Genomic DNA, 18,006 nt, shown 5'->3' with positions numbered 1-18,006 from the left:
CACCTGCCTTGTTTTCAAATCTCCCTGGTCACCCAGACCCAGAGGTTGTGAGGACAACCACTGTATCCAGCAAAGGGCCCTGGATGAGTGCCTTGCAGCCCCCAAAGAGAAGAGCAGGTTTCTCAGTAACATGGGACCCGCCCCATCCCTACCCACAGGACCTGCCAACCTCTGCAGCCCCACTAAGCCTTTGGTTACCAGTGTGTAGAGAAGTTCACCCAGAAATTCTTATCCCCTTACTTCTCTTCTGCAGAGTTTGGTTTCAATTCATTAGAAGATGGAATCATCTGCCAAAGGAGGAGGAGAAGAGGGAATTTAAACTTTGTTCTCCCTAGCAAGAGGCTTACCTGATGTTTTGCTTTAATTAATCTTTGTTTTTAGGATAATAAAAGCAACACATATCGACTGTAGAAAATTGAGAAATACAAAAAAATGGAAACGTTTTAAAATCACGCATGAGTATTACACTGTAAGATTTTTGTGCATTTTCTTCTAGCATCATACTCACATATGTAAAGCATATCTACATAATGCTTTTAACAAAATTAGAATGATATAATATATACTGTATTGTTAACTGCTTTTTTTTTTCACTTATTTGTATGTTACTGAGCATCACTACTACCAACATTGTTTGGCAGACTTTTCTGAGAGAGAGAGAGTCTTGCTCTGTTGCCCAGGCTGGAGAACAGCAGTGTGATCTCGGCTCATTGCAACCTGTGCCTCCCAGGTTCGAGCGATTCTCCTGCCTCAGCCTCCTAAGTAGCTGGGATTACAGGCACCTGTCATCACCCCTGGCTAATTTTTGTATTTTTAGCAGAAATGGGGTTTCGTCATGTTGGTCAGGCTGGTCTCGAACTCCTGACCTCAGGTGATGAGCCCACCTCAGCCTCCTGAAGTGCTGGGATTATAGGCGTGAACCACTGAGCCTGGCCAGTTTAGCAGACTTTTAAACAATCCTGTGTGACACATTCCACACTGTACTAGAAAGACAACAGAAAGGCTGTGGCAGTGGCTCGTGCCTGTAATCCTAGCACTTTGGAAGGCCGAGGTGGGCAAATCGCTTGAGCCCAAGAGCTCAAGACCAGCATGTGCAACACAGCGCAACTCTGTCTCCACAAAAATACAAAAACATCAGCCGGGTGTAGTGGCAGCACCTGTAGTCCCAGCTACTTGGAAGGCTGAGGTGAGAGGATGACCTGAGCCTGGGAGGTCAAGGTTGCAGTGAGCCGAGATTGCGCCACTGCCCTCCAGCCTGGGCAACAGAGCAAGACTCTGTCTCACAAACAAACAAACAAACAAACAAAAGACAACAGACAGAACAAACTCATGGGAGGATGAATTGTGGGCACTGCCCAGGGACCTCCCCCTGGCAAGACCCCAGGCACATCTTATCAACTCAGCTTGAAGAAACTGACCCATTAGTGCTGTTGAATCTTCGAAATCTCCTTTCCTTTTTCCTTTAAAATAAAATTGAACAGTGTGCCCAGTTTCTTCTGCCTCCTATGGCTTCAGCTGTGGCCTGCCACAAAAGGCTCCTCTCAAGGAAGAGGATATGTGTCCTTCTGTTCTTCCCCACCGACCCCGCCACGTCTACAAGTTCTGGCCCTCACTGCTCCAAGGCTTCTTCTTTATCGTGCCCTTTAAGTGGAGGTTGGTACCAAACCCTATCCCAGTCCTCCCATAATTAAGATGTGCACAGTTCTGTTAAAAGCCCTTTTATGTAACAAGATCATTTGGCCCCTCAATGATGGGGCTTTGAATTGGATTTTTAATCATAGACCAAACCCTGCTGCCTCACAGTATCTCAAAGGAAAAGCTCCCTTGCTTTTAAATTCAAGTACACAGCACATTCAGCCAAATGTATTCAGAGACTAAATGATTTGGTAATGGGTTATGTTGGGGGGTTTTAGATGATTTGTAAGTGTCAACAAGAGTAGCAACAAGAAGCCTAATAGCTTCTAATACCTTATCATGAAATGTTCTCACAGTCTGTGACTAAAAGCACTCCCTCCTGACCTGCCCAATGTCTGTGGCTTATTGTGAGAAGTGAGTAACGTACCACAGGTAGAGAAATTTCCCTTCCAGTTCGGGGCTTTGCTAGAAGCCGCTTTAACCACTTTTCAGATTGGTTTCAGATTGTCCTGGACTCTAGTGTAACCCTCCATTTTTTTACTTCTCAGTTCATGCATATTTCTATATTAGAGAAATCGGAGTGTACTTTAGAAATATTTTCAGATGTGTTTCCATAGCCTATAAACCTTGTTACCCTGGGGGCTTGGCACTCACAGAAGCAATGGGTTTTGGGAGCTTCGAGTGAAAGGCAGATAGCCAATAGATCAGTAAAGCAATTGGTCAGTTTTAATTGTTAAAAAAATATTTTAGATTTAGTCCTTAGCCAGACTACTGGCTTACGGGAATGAGGAAGGGAGGGCAGTGAGAGGAAGAAATTTCTAAATTAATCTAGCGTATGAAGAACTATGCCTGGAGAGCTTGAATCATTAGAGCTCCTTCAGCACACTGTCCAGACATTTCCTCCCTTGCCTGTGCTGGTTCAGGCTGAGGCTGTGGAGTCAGCCCTGAGGGAGGACGGCCGTGAGGAAGAGAACGGCCTGGAGACTTCTGCTGAGGTTGCTGATGTATGAGTGAGGCAGAGGGACACGGAGGTCATAGGAAGTTGGCTGACCCTTATTTCCTCCCATGCTGTAAGCTAAATCTGGGGTTTGGGATGGAAGAAGCCTTTAGAAACATCAGATCGTTAGGACGCCTGAGGATTCAGGGGCTAGAGGCCTACTTGGAAAAGCCATGAAGTGGAGGCTGTGGGTTGCTAGTGCAGCTGACTGAGTACCGGGACCAGCGCATAGGTGTGGAGGGGGTGGTGGGGGCAGGAGCAGACACAGCGCTCTTGACGCTGACACCTTGACATGGTTTGTTGTGATCCAGGCCTTTTCTTCTCCAGCCCTGAAGATGGGATTTGCAAATTGTGGCATGGAGGATTATGGCCTCCCATAGATGTTCACATCCGAATCCTGGAAGCTGTGAATATGTTATATTATGTAGCAAAGGAGGATGGAGGTAGCTGATCAGCTGACTTTAATGTAGGGAGACTGTCCTGGATTGTGTGAGTGGGCTCCATGTAATTGCAAGTGTCCTTAAAAGTTGCTAATCAAGAAGAAGGAGGCAGAAGAGAGAACCAGAGAGATGCCAGCATGACAAGGACCCAGCTCACTGCTGCTGGCTTTGAAGATGGAGGATGGGGCCACCAGCCAAGGAATGCAGGCGGCCTCTAGAAGCTGGAAAAGAAAAGGAAATGGATTCTCCCCGGAGCCTCCGGAAGGAATGAAGATCTGCTGACACCTTGATCTTAGCCCAGTGAGGCCCATTTTGGACTTTTTTTTGTTTGGAGACAGGGTCTCGCTCTGTCACCCAGGCTGGAGTGCAATGGCGTGATCTCAGCTCACTGCAACCTCTGCCTCCCAGGTTCAAGCAATTCTCCTGCCTCAGCCTCCCGAGTAGCTGGGACTACAGGCACACACCACCATGCCCAGCTAATTTTTTGTATTTTAGTAGAGACAGGGTTTTACCATGTTGCCCAGGCTGGTTGTGAACTCCTGAGCTCAGGCAATCTGCCCACCTCTACCTCCCAAAGTGCTGGGATTACAGGCGTGAGCCACCGTGCCTGGCCAAGAAAGCACAATATTAAAAAGAATAGGGAGTTAGCTATTGAGTATTCTGAGAACTAGTTGATGCATAGACCTACTCTTGCCAACTCTGTCTTCTCATTCTCTATATTTGAGTCTGGAACTAAGGTTGGAATTAAGGATGTTAAACAGCTAACTTTAAGATAGGGAGATTGTCCTGGATGATCTGGGCGGGCCCAATGTACACAAAGATCCTTAAAAGTGAACTCAGGAGGAAACTGGCAGGTGTTTGCCTTCAAATTGTCACAAGATGTTCCGTAGCTCACAGTGTTTGATGATAATTTATATCTACAGTTTAATGGAATTTTCTTTCCTCTTTATCTTTTGTCTTTCTCACTCCCTTTCCCCTTTCCTTTGGTAGGGAATATATGGTAAGCACAGGAGAGACTGTGATTTATTACTGTAATATAACAAATTTATGTCTTTAAAAAACTAACAATGTTCGCAAGACTATTTTTCTTGTAGATGGTCCACTTTGTAGAATCTGATGTCTCCTCCTCTGAAGCTCAAAAAAGACTCAGGACAGACCCTCCCCAATTGCCCCGCCCCCCTGGAGGCAATACTTTGTGTTGCTCCCTGGTCCCGGAGAAAGAGGAACTGGAAAAGACAAGCGAGCTTTGGGAGGCGGGGTGGAAAGGGAGGAAGGCCAGAGAGACAAGATAGCCAGGATTCCCATTCATGGTGAAACAAGAGGTGCTGGGTTGGGATAAAAATGGCTCTGCACCACCCTCTGGATGCTGTGTTCAGAATCAACTCTTTGACAGCCTTCTGCTTGTAGGGATGAACTGTACCAACATGCCTTTCCCGAAGTTACTGGGATAACTGAAAACTTACAGCTGAATCCCTAAGGGCTAAAGGGGTGCCACCATGATTTTCATCATCATTATACAAATGAAAAGACATTGAGACTCAGGGGTAGGGCGGTGAAGCGATTGGTGCAAGTTCACATTTGAGTCAGAGGTTGGCTGGGATCAGCTCTCTCATCTTGCGGACTAGGTACACACTCCCAAATTCAGATGATCTTCATTTAGCCCGAGTCCCCTGCCCTCGCACTTCCTCTGGGCCCAGTCTTGGGCTCCCTGTGGTTGGGCCTCACTCTTGTTCCCTCTCTGGTTTCTCCAGAGTCCCAGATTTAACCTTGGGATGCTTTGTCTTGGGGCAGGTGAGAGGCAACCTGGACCATCTCAAGGAGACAGTGCTCACGGCAGGAGAGATTGGGTGGCTTGGGAAGAGTTCAGAGCCCAGCGGAAAAGTTCCGGTTCCCATTGAATTAGAGTTATTCTGGGCAAAAATGGGCAGAGTTCCTGAAATCCACACTTTGAAAAAGGGGGACAGTGCATATATAGAGTCAGGTTATTAAGACTGACAACTGCCAATTGGCTTCTGTCACCGACAGCCCATGTTACTTTAATCATTCACTGCCCTAATTCATTCAGCAAATAGGTTTTGAAACTTGGGAAGAGCGTAATATTTTTGCAACAGGATGTTACTTGGACATTTATTTTCATAATATTCCTCCATTTTATTTAATTTTATTTTTTGAGACAGGGTCTCACCTTCTATGGTTCACTGTAGCCTCGACCTCCTGGGCTCAAACAATTCTCCCACCTCAGCCTCCAGCGTAGCTGGGACTACAGGTGTGCATCACCATGCCTGGCTAATTTAAAATTTTTTTAAATGAAATTTCTGTAGTGATGGGGTCTCACCATGTTGCCCAAGCTGGTCTCAAACTCTGGGACTTGAGCGGTTCTCTCTCCTTGGCCTCCAAAAGCATGATATTACAGACATGTGCCACCATACTCAGCCCCTCTTTTTTTTAGTATTTGATGGACATACACCAATGGCAAACATTTATTCATCTTTTAGATCTCAGGTAAATGTCAGCTCCTCAAAGAAGTTTTCCCTGCCCCCTTCATCCTCTGTTATAATCACAATGTTGTCCCTTTTACCTATTTTTCTCATAGTAGTCTCTTATTTTCCAGTGTAGCCCTTGTATCATGTAGATATTGTGTTTTAGGTTGTTGGTGACAAAGACTCCACTAGAGTAGCTTAAACACACAAAAGAATACTCTCTTATAGAGATGATGACAAGAAGAAGGCTATCTAGGGCTGGCACTACAGCCCCACAGTCATCAGGAACCCAGGAACCTTTTATTTTTTGTGTTGCATCATCTTAGTGTGTCTTTTATCCTCAACATCACCATATGGTCCAATATAGCTGCTAGGGTGCCAGCCATCATTTGCACATTTCAGAACCAAGAAAAGAGGAAGTTGAGGGGGGAGGGCTAAAAGCATATCTTTAAGTCAGCTTCCTTGAAGGAGTTTCTCAGGAGTCCCAAACTTTACGTCTGCATACATCTGCGTCTCCTTGTTCAGGACTTTTTTGAACATGCAGATGCAAGGGAGACTGGGAAATGTAATTTCTGGGAGTATAGAGAATAATATTGAGTGCTTCTTTTAGTGAAGAAGGAAGGGAGAATGATGTGGAGTGGGAAATAATCTCTGCCCCAGCACATTATATATATATTATATATATATAAATATAATTTTTTTTGTTATGGAACATTTTAAATGCAAGCAAGAGTAAAAAAAAAATAGTGTGCTGAGCAGCTATATATCTATCACCCATGTTTGATAATCATCAACCTTCTGCCATTCTTGTTTCATCAATTTTCACATTTTATTGTAAGATATTTTAAAGCAAATCTTTTTTTTTTTCTTATACTTTAAGTTTTAGGGTACATGTGCACAACGTGCAGGTTTGTTACATATGTATACATGTGCCATGTGGGTGTGCTGCACCCATTAACTCGTCATTTACATTAGGTATATCTCCTAATGCTATCCCTCCCCCCTCCCCCCACCCCACAACAGGCCCCGGGGTGTGATGTTCCCCTTCCTGTGTTCAAGTGTTCTCATTGTTCAATTCCCATCTATGAGTGAGAACATGTGGTGTTTATTTTTTTGTCCTTGTGATAGTTTGCTGAGAATGATGGTTTCCAGCTTCACCCATGTCCCTACAAAGGACATGAACTCATCATTTTTTATGGCTGCATAGTATTCCATGGTATATATGTGCCACATTTTCTTAATCCAGTCTATCATTGTTGGACATTTGAGTTGGTTCCAAGTCTTTGCTATTGTGAATAGTGCTGCAATAAACATACGTGTGCATGTGTCTTTATGGCAGCATGATTTATACTCCTTTGGGTATATATCCAGTAATGGGATGGCTGGGTCAAATGGTATTTCTAGTTCTAGATCCCTGAGGAATCGCCACACTGACTTCCACAATGGTTGAACTAGTTTACAGTCCCACCAACAGTGTAAAAGTGTTCCTATTTCTCCACATCCTCTCCAGCACCTGTTGTTTCCTGACTTTTTAATGATTGCCATTCTAACTGGTGTGAGATGGTATCTCATTGTGGTTTTGATTGCATTTCTCTGATGACCAGTGATGATGAGCATTTTTTCATGTGTCTTTTGGCTGCATAAATGTCTTCTTTTGAGAAGTGTCTATTCATATCCTTTGCCAACTTTTTGATGGGGTTGTTTGTTTTTTTCTTGTAAATTTGTTTGAGTTCTTTATAGATTCTGGATATTAGCCCTTTGTCAGATGAGTAGATTGCAAAAATTTTCTCCCATTCTGTAGGTTGCCTGTTCACTCTGATGGAAGTTTCTTTTGCTGTGCAGAAGCTCTTTAGTTTAATGAGATCCCATTTGTCAATTTTGGCTTTTGTTGCCATTGCTTTTGGTGTTTTAGATGTGGAGTCCTTGCCCATGCCTATGTCCTGAATGGTAATGCCTAGGTTTTCTTCTAGGGTTTTTATGGTTTTAGGTCTAACATTTAAGTCTTTAATCCATATTGAATTAATTTTTGTATAAGATGTAAGGAAGGGGTCCAGTTTCAGCTTTCTACATATGGCTAGCCAGTTTTCCCAGCACCATTTATTAAATAGGGAATCCTTTCCCCATTTCTTGTTTTTGTCAGGTTTGTCAAAGATCAGATAGTTGTAGATATGTGGCATTATTTCTGACGGCTCTGTTCTGTTCCATTGATCTATATCTCTGTTTTGGTACCAGTACCATGCTGTTTTGGTTACTGTAGCCTTGTAGTATAGTTCGAAGTCAGGTAGCATGATGGCCCCAGCTTTGTTCTTTTTGCTTAGGATTGTCTTGGCAATGCGGGCTCTTTTTTGGTTCCATATGAACTTTAAAGTAGTTTTTTCCAATTCTGTGAAGAAAGTCATTGGTAGCTTGATGGGGATGGCATTGAATCTATAAATTACCTTGGGCAGTATGGCCGTTTTCATGATATTGATTCTTCCTATCCATGAGCATGGAATGTTCTTCTGTTTGTTTGTATCCTCTTTTATTTTGTGGAGCAGTGGTTTGTAGTTCTCCTTGAAGAGGTCCTTCATATCCCTTGTAAGTTGGATTCCCAGGCATTTTATTCTCTTTGAAGCAATTGTGAATGGGAGTTCACTCATGATTTGGCTCTCTGTTTGTCTGTTATTGGTGTATAAGAATGCTTGTGATTTTTGCACACTGGTTTTGTATCCTGAGACTTTGCTGAAGTTGCTTATCAGCTTAAGGAGATTTGGGCTGAGATGATGGGGTTTTCTAGAAATACAATCATGTCATCTGCACACAGGGACAATTTGACTTCCTCTTTTCCTAATTGAATACCCTTTATTTCCTTCTCCTGCCTAATTGCCCTGGTCAGAACTTCCAACACTATGTTGAATAGGAGTGGTGAGAGAGGGCAGCAAATCTTATACATTATGTTTTCACTTATAAACAGTTTAGTATGGGCCAGGCACGGTGGCTCACGCCTGTAATTCCAGCACTTTGGGAGGCCGAGGTGGGTGGATCACGAGGTCTGGAGATAGAGACCATCCTGGCTAACACGGTGAAACCCCGTCTCTACTAAAAGTACAAAAAATTAGCCAGGCGTGGTGGCGGGAGCCTGTAGTCCCAGCTACTCGGGAGGCTGAGCCAGGAGAATGGCGTGAACCCGGGAGGCAGAGCTTGCAGTGAGCCGAGATAGTGCCACTGCACTCCAGCCTGGGTGACAGAGCAAGACTCTGTCTCAAAAAAAAAATTAAAAAAAAAAAAAAAATAATAATAAATAAATAGTTTAGTATAATTTTCTAACAGATAAGGACTTTTAAAATAACAAAAATAGCACTAAAATGAACAAAAATCCCTTAATATTATCATAAACAGTCTGTGTTCAACTTTCTCCAATTGTCTCAAAAATGTCTTTTTATAGTTGGTTTAGTTAAATCAGAATCCAAAGACGGTCCACACATAGCCTTGGATTATACGCCTACACATCTCTTTTTGTCTAAATCACCCTTTTCTCCTATTTTCTTTTCATGATACTTACTGATGAAAGTGAGTACTTTGTTCTATAGAATTTCCCACATACTGGATTTGGTTGGTTGTATCCTTGAGATTTTATTTAACAACCTTCCATATCCTCTGTATTTCTTTTTATTTTATTTTATTTATTTATTTTTTATTTATTTATTTATTTATTTATTTATTTATTTATTTATTGAGACGGAGTCTTGCTCTGTTGCCCAGGCTGGAGTGCAGTGGTGCCATCTCGGCTCACTGCAAGCTCCGCCTCCTGGGTTCACGCCATTCTCCTGCCTCAGCCTCCCGAGTAGCGGGGACTACAGGCACCCGCCACCACGTCCAGCTAATTTTTTTGTATTTTTTTTAGTAGAGACGGGGTTTCACCATATGTTAGCCAGGATGGTCTCCATCCCCTGACCTCATGATCTGCCCGCCTCGGCTCCCAAAGTGCTGGAATTACAGGCGTGAGCCACCGTGCCCGGCCTATCCTCTGTATTTCTTATAGTCTGATAAATAGATCTAGAAGCTGGATCACATTCAGGTTATCATATTTTTTAGGGAAAATTCTTCACAGGCCGTGATGTGTACTTCCTATTGCACCACTTCACATGGTGGAATTTCCCTCCCCTTGAGACATTAAGATTAATCACAGGGTCCTGGTGTTGTTATCCTGGCCACTTATCCAGTCCTTTCAGAATCCCCAGTCAACTTGTGACCCACTGGTTTTGACAGTCATTATTGATGCTTGTTGCCTAGACATGTGCTTTCTTTAGGAATTGCAAAAGGTGCCTGGTAATTTTGTTTATGTGCATAGTCTAGTTGGGGAGACAAGGGAATAGATTCTCCCTTAGAGCCTCCAGGAGGAATGCAGCCTGGCCAACACCTTCATTTTAGACTTCTGAACTCCTGAACTGCAGGTGAATACATCTGGGTTGGCAATTTGTTAGAGCAGCAATAGGAAACTCATCCAGAGGTGTCACACCCTTTCTGGATTTAGTAAGAACAGAGAGCTGCAGCTGGAGGAAAGAATGTGCTTTGTTTCATAGGTTGGTAAAGTTTTCAAAACGTGTAGAGTCTCTGGAGTGGAGGGGTCTCCTGAAAGGTGCCCTGTTCCTTACCTAGTATTGAGACAAGGATGATGTAAAATAGCATGTAAAAGAACTTCTTGGTAATTATTAGGATTTGATTAGATTAGGTAACTTGATTTCACTAAATGCCCACAGTAATGGACAGTAGGGGTTCTAGAATTTCCTGTAGGTTGAGCTAAGGTTTTTATCAATTTGGAAGGGGGTTAAGGGACTTGCATTAGACCAGGGTATGTAAACCTACTGCTTTTCTAAACCTACTACTGTTAATTGGATCGCATGGTTTTCATGGTTTAAGGATGGCTTGCAGATGAAAACACACACACACACACACACACACACACACACACAGACACACACGCTTTGATTTTGCTGAACCACTTGAGAATTAGTTGCAGGCATCATCATCATTCTTTAGCCTTAGATCTTTTGGCATGCATCTCTTAAGAGAAACGATATTCTCCTACAACTGTAAAACAATGTAAATAGACTCCAAAAATTTTATAACAATGTAACTGAATATGCCGTCTACCTTCAAATTTCCCCAACCATCTCTAGAATGTCCTTTATAGTTTTTTTTTTTTAATATAGGATCCCATTAAAGGTCACACTTTGCATTTAGTTGTTATGGCTTTTAAATTTTGATAGATTATTGTAATGGATTATAAACTGCGAGGGAGCAGGCATTTTAATGTGTTTGGTTTGTTCATTACATAGCTGAGTAGATGTTTAATAAATACATTTAAAATGAAAATTTAGGGAAGTAGTTGCCACTCCTCCCAGCCATTCCTTGGTGTAGCCACTGTAGTATTTATCCCCCACTGTCCTTCTGATAAAAAACTCCTTGCCCTGCCATCATGTTTGTATTCATGATCCATTCCCTCCAATCACCTTTGCATACGTGACCCATTCTGGATCCCTATTCCCATGAAAAAGTGACTACTGCAGAGGAAGGCATGTGACAAAATCAGTGCCAATGAGGATCCTTCTAAGGATTGGTTGATTTACATACTAGGAAAGAGATCTTCTCCTCGCAATAGGACTTCCAAGCCAGGAGCATATGGTCTGGAATAACCAATAGCCGTTTCCCCCTAGATGTTAAAGAAAGCCTGCTGAAACAGGAGTGAATAAAAATTTAACAATTTCAGAGGAAAGCAAGCTGAGAAATGGAGTTCATGAATGTTGAGAATCCTGACAACTTTGTTTCAGCACCTAGATCCAGCCCTGCCTGAAGTCCAGATTCATTCGTAAATATACTAGATATATAAGGCAATACAGACTATTTTGCTTAAATAGTTTGAGTTGGTTTTCTGTCACTTCCACTCTAAAGGGTCCTCAGTAATCCAGTCACTGAATCTTGCCTTAAGGATAGTTTTAGTCTGTCCTTCATCTGATGATAAAGATTAGCTTCTGAATCACATTTGTTTCACTGCCATAATTCCCTTAAGGTGAGGATTCATTTAGTCATGTAACTTTTTTTGAAATGGCTATTGTCTTAGGGCTTCTGGGAACCACTACTAAATATAAAATCAATTGGAAATCATGCAACTATAAGGAAAAATATTCAAGGGAGGAAACTTGGCAGGAAATTCCAACTCGGGTGGAACATTTTAGGCTTAAAAGTGAGGTTCCATTTATAATTGCTGCCTTGGATAGTCTTATAATTTCAATTTTGTTCAAAACAAGTTTTTTGAAAACAGCCTTCAATATATTTAGAAATAACAAAAGGGCAAGAAACAAAGAAGGCAGCCCCTGCCCTCAACCACATTGAAATCACTAGGAATCCTGGTCAAGCGATTATCTGTGCTGTGCTGTGCTGTGCGACTGCCCTGCAGCAGACTCTGCTGTCTCCTACTCAGGTGTCAGGTACTGTTGGATAAATAGAGCCATGGTGAGAAGCCACTGGATTAGTGCAGAGACAAATGGAATGTGTGGTAGGAAGATTTTAATTGGCATCCCCACTCTGTCACAAGGACTTAATTAGGATAAATGGCAAGGAGTAGCTCAGTTCAAGGCAAATCCATTCATCAGCAGCATATTGGGGCCTTGAAGGGTTGAACAACAACAACAACAACAACAACAACAACAATCATTAGTTTCATTTTGTTGGAGTGAGAGAGAAAAAAGAGAGTAGAAGAATGAAGGCTGATATCCTTCTCTTGGGGTGCAGTCAGACAGTGGAAGGTTGTGGTGTGGGAGGGATCATAAATTCTTTAGGCTCCTAACCCACTTGTCCTTAGGAATTTTCAGAATAGACGTCCCTAGAGCCCCCACGCTCATGTTCAGTGTTGAAGGTCAAGGACTCTGCATTTGTACCACTCTCAGCTTCTTTGCCCTCACCTGGCTTGACTATGAATTTTTCCATGAAGCAATGGGACTGATTCCACATCTTTATGAAAACGTTTGATGAGATTGAAGCGTATTCTCTTATAGGAATACTTCCGTCATAGACACAAGATTTCTCTCTCAAGAAACTGACCTTCAGATGAGGCACCCAATGCCCTGGAAATTGGTGTAACCCCTGCTGCGCCCATCCGGCCCCACCCTCTTGCGTGGACCGGCTGCCCTGGGAGGGTTTGGTAGTAGGGGGCTTTGCACTTGGTGGTACCATTGTCCTCTTTTTCTTCTTAGTCTTAGTTTCTTTTCCTTCTTAGTCTCTTTTTTTTTTCCACCTTGTTTAAAGTTTTTATAGTGCCTGTATGTCTTCAGAAGTCAAGTGTTTGATTTGGTGAATAATGAATGTAGGAGGGAAGGAAGGAGGGAAAGAGAGAATCTGTCAGAACTTCCCGCTGAGATCACTGCTTAAGAAGGAAGGTATTTCTATGCTAACTTTACAGTATGATCCTAACACATCTGGTGGTTAAATCCATTGATTTTAACACTAAAATGAATTTTAAAAAGTGAAGCCTTAAAAGCTCTTTTTAATGTATGAGACACAGGTGCTCATACATTAAATAATGTGAAGAGTGAAACCTACATGGCCATTGCATCCTAAATTCATCTAAGTGAGGAAGAAATGCTTGTTGACTGTCTATTATGGGCATGGCCCTGTGTTAGCACAATAGAAACTGCTGAGAAGAATAAAATATGTGCTCAAATAATTAATAACCTGATAGGAAGAATAAGATCATTTACTCATCTGCTAATTCTTCCTATTATTCATAAAGTATTGATTCAGAGCCTGGTGTGTGTTAGGCTTGGGGCTGGCTGGACAGTGGGGATAGAGAGGTGAGACAGGATGAGACAGTTCTGCCCTCTGGGAGTCATGTGATCTAGCTGAGGTTACACAAAAACGAAACCTCGAACAAAACCAAATGTGATAGACACCTCTCAGAGGCATACAGGCTCGTGGCTATGCTGTCCAATACTGTCCTCCTGGCCACATGTGGCTACAGAACACTGGAAATATGGCTAGAGAACTGAGGAGCTGGAATTTTAATATTATCTTATTTTAATTCATTTAGGTTTAAATTTAAAAATGAATACTTGACTCAGTGATTGGCAGACTTTTTAGTATATTTGGAACAATCTTGGGCACTCGAAACTACTTTTTTAATTGTAAATTTTATGAGATTGACATACACATCAAGTACTTCCTATAAAAACTTAGCATCCTGCTGGGTGCAGTGGCTCACACCTGCAATCCCAAGACTGGGAAGCTCAGGCAGGAACTTCTCTTGAGTCCAGGAGTTTGAGACCCGCCTGGCCAACATAGGGAGACCCCGATTCTACAAAAAAATAAAAAATTAGCCAGGTGTGGTGGCATGTACCTGTAGTCCCAGGTAGTCGGGAGGCTGAAGGAGGAGGATTGCTTGAGCCCAGGAGTTCAAGGTTACAGTGAGCTATGATCATACCACTGCACTCCAGTGTGGGTGACAGAGGGAGACCCTGTCTTGAAAAAAATCCCCCAAACCAAAAAACAATTTAGCATTCTAAGTGAGATGTGCTATAAGTTGAAAACACAAATGAATTTTGGAAATTAGGTACAAAAAAAAAGAATGTAAAATAAAGCATTGATAGTTTTTATGTTTGTTACATGTCAAGATAAAAGAATTTTAACTATTTTGAGTGAAACAGAATAATATTACAGAAACTGATTTCATCACTTTCCTCCTTTTTTTAATACAACAACTGGAGAATTTTAAGTTCCATTTGTGACTTGCATCTATTTTTTATTGAACAGCACTGGTTTAGGGGTTTTGAAGGAAAGAGAAAGTGTATCATGAAGTTAATGTTTTGACATGAATGTTACAGAACCGATTGGACTGAGCAGCTGGAGAGGGTAGAGGGCCCTCCTGAGAGAGGAGACTGCACAATGATATTGTGTAGGGTAATGCCAGGTGGGTTGGATGTGCAGGAGAGCCCTGGGCATTGTGTTCAGGGAGCAGCTGTCAGAAGGGCTGGTCAGGACAATGGAGAACTTAACATGGGAGCCTTGACCAGCCAGGCCAAGCAGGCTGTGCTTAGTCCAGGTGGCCCAGAGGGGCTGGGAGGCTCTTAGGCAGAGGGCACAGTGATAGGAGCAGCTTTAGTGATGTTTATCTGGCCTCAATGTGCAAAATGGGATGGAGTGGGGAGAACCAGAAGCAGGGAGAAATGCTGTGACGACCCCACAGTACTTCCGGAAGTACCCCGTCGGGTAGAAGGTGGGCTTCCTCTTTTCAGCCAAGACTCTAGAAAACAAAGAAACAAAGCAAACTGTAAAAACTTCATGAGATTCTGGCCGGGCACGGTGGCTCACGCCTGTAATCCCAGCACTTTGGAAGGCCATGGCTGGCAGATCACTTGAGGTCAGGAGTTCAAGACCAGCCTGGCCAACGTGGTGAAACCTCATCTCTACTAAAAATACAAAAGTTAGCCAGGTGTGGTGGTAGGCGCCTGTAATCCCAGCTACCTGGGAGGCTTAGGCAGGAGAATCGCTTGAACCTGGGAGGCAGATGTTGCAGTGAGCCAAGATAGCCCATTGTACTCCAGCCTGGACAACAGGAGTGAAACTCTGTCTAAAAAAAAAACAAAAAACAAAAACTTCATGAGATTCTTCAATGAATTAATGTGGGCCTTATCCACATTCTGTTTCCTACAAACTACTCTTCAGTAAATCAATTTCCTCCCCTTGAAGTGTTTTTAAAAATGTTTCTATTTAACTCCCGTGCAGCTGCATATCACCTGGGCCTTGTCCTGGAGCCTGGGATGCAGTCATGTTAATCACCTTGTGAGGGGACCTGGTCAGTGTGCTTATCACTGGGCAGCCACTAATCTCCAAAGAGAAGGAAATCCATGGAGTCAGCCACAGGAAAAACATACTTTGAGAAGTGAATACTAATTACTAGAGAGGATCTGAGAAGTTCACGGATCATAGAATTGTAAAACAGCAAGGACTTCTAGGTATCATTCAATCCAACTTTCTATTTCATTGAGGAAACAGGCCCAGAGAGTTTGATGGCATGTGCAAAGTCACACAGAAAGTTAGCAGCCGAACAGCAATTAGAATCTGTGCCTCCAGGCTTTCAGTAGACTTCCACTGTGCCACATGGAATACCGTCCATTAGGAACATCAAATATACAATGAGTCAAGAAAGATAAGGTTAAACAAGGAGGAACTGTGAAAGGTAATAGCTGGGTCTATCTATATACAGAGGTTATATGAGCACACACTGTCCTATGAATAAAAAGGCACGCGGCCTCTGTTCTCTCCAATGTAGCTCTCTGGCATGTCATTGGCTGGTCCTAAATGGCTTGGGGACAGCTGCCCAGTGTTGGGACATGAGGGAGGAACACTTAATCCTCATTAAGGAGGGGCTGCAGGGTGGAGGGCCAGTCCTACCACCTCCCCAGGAAGGTTTTCAGTGTCACAGCCTCTCCCTTCACAGGTTTGCAAGGGAGAAAGAAGGAGAGGACTGCAGTGGGAGAGAGGTGTTGAGAAAAAATAAGAGAGGGAGAATGTTGAAAGGTCGAGCTGAGGGCTTGGCTCAAATGTAAATGTTCAGAACATTATGAAGGCTCTTTAAATAGACCTCTCACAGGTGAACACAGTGACAGAGAAAAGCCGCCGGTACTCCAGGGAACTAAGTAAATAAGCACAGACGTCAAATGTTCAGAGTTGGATGGGGCTGGGGTGGACCAGGAGCTCAGCAGAAAATACAAGAACGTCTTTGGTTTTAATTGCCAAGTCCTGTTCTATTAGATGGCACCTGCGGAGTTGCTCATATTTCAGGAAATATTTTCTGCTTAGGGACTTTCAGAGGAATAAGTGAAAATCCAGCCTCCACTCTGAACTAATGTGGTATCCGAGTCATGAGTAACATTCATAAATAGCTTGGGCTTTCTTGAGGAGTCCTTATGCCATTCAATGAATCTGCCCATCAGCATGTGTTTTATATATTTTCCTTGATAATGGAAACCCAATGATTATCATTAAATAATTAGAGAATCCTATATAACCCAACACATGACCCCTGGAAAAAAGCCACACGAGCTGGTATCCTCCCAACCTTGCGGTGTTTTTCTCTCTGAGCATAGCATGAGTGGGCATAAAACAAGAGCAAAAACATAAGCAACGGCTATGTTTGGCTTTCGATTAGCCATTAAACCTCAGACAGTTGCTAAACTTCTTGAACTCCATGGCTTCAGTCCAGGTTGGAAAGCAGGTCAAACAAGTCAAGCTGAGTAGAGGATGCAATCTTTTGTTCTCAGCAAGCTTTGAAGTTTGTTTTAGGATTAATATTTAACTTTAGATCTTAACTATTTTATGCCTCAATTTCTCCACATACAGACAATACATAAATCTTGCAATGAAAGAAGATCACACTTTCTTGTAAATGTAAATAGTAGAAACTCTTTCCTTTGGAGGGTAAAAAATGGTAGAGTTGGGGCTGTAGAGCGGTGTGGTCCAATAGGGGTATAATGTGAGGCCCAAGCACAGGAGTGTTAACTTTCCTAGTAGCCAGCCACATTTAAAAAGTCAAAACAAGTAGGTGAAATTAATTGTAATAGCATACGTATTTTATTTATTAATTTTAACAGCACATTTTTATTTTTGTATGTTAACATGGAATCAATATTTTAAAAATTATTAGTGAGATATTTTACATTCTTTTCTTTATACAAGTAATCAAAATATACACTTATCACACATCTCAATTCAGACTAGGCACATTTCAAGAGCTTCATAGCTATATGTGGCTAGTGGCTACTGTATTGGGCAGGGTGGTTCTAGAGCCAAAATGAATTGACTGAGAAACTGCCTGATCTTAAGCAAGTTACTTAAGCATCCTCAGTTTCCACATCTCTACAATGGGAATAATGATACTGTCTATCTTGTTGGATTTGTCATGAATATGATATGTGTAAATATATTTAAAACCTTAGATTTGATCAACTGGTGGCAACTATCATTATTAGTTATCATTCTTAGTACAAGGGATGAATGGGTTAAATTCTCTCAAAATATGGTGATTCCAAGCCAAGTGAAATTGAGTTGAATTTACAGCTTAGCTTTTTCAAATTTTGGTGCAATTATTTAGTAGCCAAAACCAGGAAAATATACTTGAAATAATTTATTCTATGATTTCATCAAACCTGTCATTTAAAAATTCATAACATGGCCTCTCCCCATTCCCACGGCAGAGGAAGTAAGACTAATTCTAACTAGTTACCTGTCAACTTTTACTCCAGCTTGCCAGACATCTGAGGCAGCTGAATAGTTTTGCACGATTATACAATTTGTAAAAGTGCATGCGTTTACATTTCGAGGGGCAGAATTTTGATTTTGGAGCTTTCCAAAAGAGTAAAGCATTCCGTTTAAAGCTGGAATTCCTTCCCTAGTTTTCTAAACCAGTTTTGCCTTTGAATGA

Source organism: Pongo abelii, chromosome 14, assembly GCF_028885655.2.
Source record: "Pongo abelii isolate AG06213 chromosome 14, NHGRI_mPonAbe1-v2.0_pri, whole genome shotgun sequence".
In the NCBI taxonomy this organism is placed as follows: domain Eukaryota; kingdom Metazoa; phylum Chordata; class Mammalia; order Primates; family Hominidae; genus Pongo; species Pongo abelii.
This window is presented reverse-complemented; position numbering follows the sequence as displayed.